The sequence below is a fragment of the Merops nubicus genome, unplaced genomic scaffold, assembly GCF_000691845.1.
Source record: "Merops nubicus isolate BGI_N331 unplaced genomic scaffold, ASM69184v1 scaffold3230, whole genome shotgun sequence".
NCBI lineage: Eukaryota > Metazoa > Chordata > Aves > Coraciiformes > Meropidae > Merops > Merops nubicus.
The window spans coordinates 5,622-11,242 of NW_008581986.1; positions in this window are offsets into that span (position 1 = coordinate 5,622).

The window sequence follows — 5,621 nt, forward strand, 5'->3', positions numbered from 1 at the left end:
TTTTTTTTCCCCAGCCTTGGAAAAATTCTCTAGCCAAGGCTCCATATAATTTTTTTTTTTTTTTTTTTTTGTTAGGGCTTTGTTTGGCTTTGCGTTTGTTCTTAAGTACTTCACAGTACTAGAGGCACTGTGAGGATAGGAGTACGGTCTAATAACCACAACAGTTTAATCCTGTTTGTGCTATAGATTCTATGTGGGTGCCCCGGTTGGGCTAGGCCAGGGTTGGGGCTGCCTGGAGCCCATGGGGGGAGCTCTTTCCTTGCACTATGTGTTATATATTATTGCATCTATTGTTACTTCTGCTGTTTACTGTTTCTTCTGCGTTGTATTAAATTCTCCTTCTCTCAACCCACGGGGTTTGTATTTTTCTCCCCCTTCTCCCTCCCATGTGGGGATTCGGGGGGGGTGAGTGAGCGGCCCCGCCGTGCCCAGCTCCTGCCTGGGGCTGAACCACCACAATGGGCCAAATCATTTCAGCCCTTGCGCTTCACTCTGCTTGTAATTTGCAAAAGATGAAAACTGTATCTTTTGTTCAGTGAGAAATAAATGAGAAAGGAAAGAAAGATCAAATCAAACAGAATTTACTTTGAAAGGCTAGCAGATAAATTTGTAGCGGTGGGTTTGGAATTTGAGCTTAGATTCACATCCAATTTAATACAGATTCACACAGAGTTGAAATTGATATTTAATCATTGTCATAAAGGAGGAAGGAAAGAAAAATATGTTCATATACTTAGTCATTTTCTAAGCAGAAGTATCACTAGTGCACCATCAGGTCCTGCATGTTAGAAATTCTCACTTTGACAAACAATGAAGAAAACCCTTTGTTAAGAATTTTTAACTTCATTATCAGTTATCATTTGTAAAAAGGTACATCCAGTAATATTGAGATGTAACATTTCTCTGCCCTTGATTTAGCTTGGGGAAGAGTTAGATGTGCTTAAGAAATTTACACACCACCTTGACTCCAGCCATTTGGCACTAATTTAAAGCAGAAGCATCACATACAAGTTTAATTAAAAGCCTCTCCTGCCCCATTTGCCAATCAATGAGCTACAGCAGACATGGGAAATGGAGCAAGGACTTGAGAGTTTCTGCAGGGCTCATAGTAGGGGAGTTAGTACATGAAGTCATAGCTTTATACTCAATGTATTGAGCTAACATCCATTTAGCACTTCTCTTTTGTTTGCTTTTGTTCGTTGCTTCCTAAAGAAAAGCAGGACCAAGAGAGGCAGAGGTGACTTGCTGTAATCTGTCTCAATATTTGTCTCATACATAAAAAAAACCCCTACAATTTAGGCATCTTTATGTGAAAAATAGTTTAGCAGTATGGAGGAAAAAACAACTAAAGAATAATAGAAGATGTTTGTGGGTTATTCACTGCTTGGCTTTGCCCTATATCATATCATAAAAGTCAAAAAGGTGTAGATGTTACTAGATAAGGTGTTGGTACTTTGAGTTCATTCCTACCGTATCAAGCTCAGAGTCCTTTTGCCACAGACTCATCAGGAGCAGGATTATCAACTGCACACATGGTAGCTAGGGTGGTTTAATTACTTACAGACAATTCCTTGGCTGCAGATGTCATTAAAATCTTAAGCTGATGCTCCTTGTTTATTATTTCCTTACTAAAGTATGAATGCTCTGCTCTCACTGGAATAACTTTCATCCTCATCTGATTTTTCTCCAAGTCTACGCTGAATAATCCCTTAGCATAGAAAAAGGTTTTAAAAATCCATCCATTTGATATCAGAGTATTAAAACATCACTAGGTCATAATTTTATGGTTGTATTATAAGCACAGTTTCAGACTTGCCACTAAAGCTCAGAATTGCAAACCATTAAAATTGCAAAGCAAGTAAAGACTTGCAAATGAGCAAGGAGATTCAAAATAGAATGGTTGAAATTATCATGATGTTGATCCACTCACATTCAGTGTCATTCAAATAAATGTTCATTTCCATATTCAGTTTTCAAAAGTAAAACCTTTTCCTCCCACACAGATTTGTCCTTTACATTATGCTGAACAATCAGGATTTTTCTTTTTTTTATATCAAAGCATTTCAAAGTTTGCACAATATTTGTATTATACCAATTTTTTTCTCTTGAGATTTAGGCAGAGGTCTGGCATTATCAGAAAGTTTAAGACTTCTGGTTCTGTCCTGCTGTTGTCTTTTCTGGAGAGACAGGTCGGTTGTCTGGCTGTACGTTACCCAGCACTGGGCTGTGCTGAACTGTATTGGAGTGCAACAGCAGGGACATAATTAAGCAGCCATCAGGGTATTTTGTTTCTTTTGTTCTGATTTAGATGAAGTCTCCATAGGAATGCATTACATCCTGGGCAAAATTTGGAGCATTACATCACTTCTGTTGGAGACTGAAGGCTATAACAAAGGCAGAATTCGGATCACTTCGCATCAAGCATTGTCTATTTTGTAAAAGCTTCACTAATCATAAATCTGCTAAAAGGAGGCTACGGGTAGTCACAAGTACAGAAAAATACACTTATATAAATTCCAAGTACTTAAATTGTTGTTGTTGGGGTTTTTTTTCCTTATATTTAAGATATTCATTTATAATTTCCATGTAAATAGATAAAACTCCCCTTTCTTTTAATGTGTTTTAGAAAAATACCCTCCCTAGCACATTTTTTAAAATCACTTATGCTCCCAACTCCTGTTGATTTCCCTGGCAGCTACATAGGAATTGAGCAAAATGACGAATCAAAGTATCCCAACTCCTTAGTTTGAAAAAATTGAGGCAAGTATCAGGGGAAAATGGAATTTGCACCTACTGTTAGTATTTTTTTATGCAGTAGATCAAGCAGTGTTCATACATACACCTGAAATTAATCAGCGGGTGATTGAAAGAGCGCAACAATCACCAGAACTCTCAGTTTCAGACACTTTCAGATCTGACAGTACCTTTGGATTATTTGTAGTCTGCTCTCCTATAGATCACAGCATCTTAAATATCACAAGAAAATTTAATTAAATCAAATAATTTCTATTTAAATAGGATTAATGCTTCAGAAAGGAATCCCAGCCTTGTCTAGACAGCAAAAGGCAGAACTCTTCTGCTTTATCAGGTAGTTTTTCTACCCCTGCTCCCTGTGATTTCAGATGTTAACCAGCATTTCTTTTAAGAACTTGAAAAGTCTTAAAAAGTTGTGCTTCTCCAGCAGAAAAATGTATCATTTAACTTCTAAATATTGATTCTTAGGTTATAAAAACTAAAAAGCTCTTTTCTGCCTGCCATTATTTCTTTTACACTTTAAGGAAGTCGTCTCTCATTTACTAATTTTGCAGTTAAAGAGACAGAGTTAAGCTGCTTAGTCTGAGGACTTTTTTCCCCTTTATGACTTCTTACTCCATTGTCCTTAGTTTTTCAATGATCATTTTAAGATGTATTCTCCTGAAAGGGAGGAATGCTGCATGGCTGCATTGATATCATAGTACTGTACGCCAAGGCAGGAATAAAATAATCACCTTTCTCCAGCAACCCCCTAGTTTTGCTCCTGTGATGTTCTTTCCATGTTGGTGTTTCAGATCTCTTCCAGAGCCAGTTCGCTTTTCCAGATACCTTGTGTGGGTCTCCAGGTGTAGCCTTCGTCCGTTTCAGAGATCATACAATGTACTTTGAGACAAATGATGGAAATGCTGAGCAGCACCAGGTATAATATCTCTCCCTTTTGAATTCAGAGGTGTTTTGCCATTGACATGGACTTTATGAAGTCCGTCAAATAGATAATTCTTAATTCGTTCAACATAAGCTTTAATTACATTGTATGTTTTTATTGGCAAAATGCCATGTGATACTGCTGATACCTTTATGAACTCTGGTTGTATTTTATTTTTTTCATGCAGGTAACTTTATTAAGCAAATATAGAATCATTTCAATAAATTACTGTTATTAATTACATTGCTTTCCTTAGGTCTTTTGAAGTTGAATTCTTCATGAGGTTTTTCACTCTTCTCTTTAGGATAGATGCAACAAAACCAAACTGTAAGTAGCTGCTTTCATCCTACTTACTCTCTCTTTTCTGGGGTTACTAAGCTTTCACTTTGTTACAACACAGCTTGCTTTTCAGAAATCTGAGATGAATTCTTAATTTAAGAACGTAACTCCTTTGGGGTGGAAAGTGTAGCAGCACCTCGATGAAATGAAACTACACGCTGCTCCTCCTCTTTGAATACGTTTGCGCAGAACCCTTTGAATGTCTCTTTCTTTTTGTATTAACCTGTTTTCTCTCCCAACAGCAAGTCAGGAAAAACAGGCCTTTCCGAAACCACTGTGTTAGCAGCCATTGAAAAATATTTAATACCCTCGTATTGCATAAGAATTTACCATCTGTCTCCCAAAAGTCATCTTCCTGACATTATCATGGTGAAACATGGGGCGGGGGGTTGTGTGGTGTTTGGTTGTTCTTCTAGACACATTCATCTTTCTTGGACTTCGTTAATTTTGGGAAGATCTAAACTGGTGGATTAGATTATTTTAACAATTTCTTTTTTACATATTTTTAGTTTTCATGGGTTAAAATATTTCTGAGTAAAGAACATAAATTTTAAAAAAAAAAAAAAGCGCTTGTGTGCCTGCCTTTAAAATAATTTCCTTTGTAAATAATCTCAAAAAAACCCCACTGATAACATCCAAAACATTAAACACTGAGAAAAAGCAGCTATGCATAGCAGCCACACTTTATAGCATTTTTAATAGCTAACTGTAGATTCAGTACCCCTAAAATATTATCATTCTTGAGCCAATCTGTATGATGCCATTTAAATTCTTTTTTTATTTATCTGAAGTTGTTTCACTGACTTATTCCATTGACATCTAAGCCATTACAATATCAATTGCAATGTCTCCGTGTTATGTTATGGTAATTGCAGTCTCATACATGTCAAATTTTTTTATGCTGATTTTGCTTGCTTCACACAGCCCCTCTTTCTGAGGTTAACTGCACTGTTTCAGGCATTTCAGCCGACGCATTAACCATCCTAGAGACACACAGCCACAGTTTATAGAAAGGAACTTGGACTTAGGCCTTCTATTTAGACCCAAATTAATTCAAAATCATGTTAGTTGCATGGAAAAAAAAAAAAAGATTAAAAAAAGATTATATTGACAGTAACTTCAGGTGAATTACAAGTCTATTGTAAAGGTAGGGGGGGGAAGAAATCACATTTCAGGTCTTCAGCTACAACATATTTCCAAAAAAAAAACCCAAAGATTGAAATGAGATTTTCTTTGGTAAAACACCCCATTAGAAACATGCATTTAGGATTGCAACAATGTAGAAGAAATATTTAATCAAATTCCCTGACTTTTTATCATATAAGAGACCTGAATGTCCATCTGCTTTTCAAAATGTATAAATATAAAGTTTAGCCATGACTAGCCGAGAACATTTTTGAAGATTATGGAACCTATTAGGGTCTTCTGACCTGAACCAAGAAGCAGGCAACATCCCAGGTACTGTGTCCTCAGAAGACAATAAATGGAACAAAAGTGTTTCATGCTTGAGAAACAGATCCTTGCACATCCCATACATATGGTATATGTACAGCAGTTCCCCTTGTTAAATTGACTAGTTAGACATACAGGGAACGTACCTTGC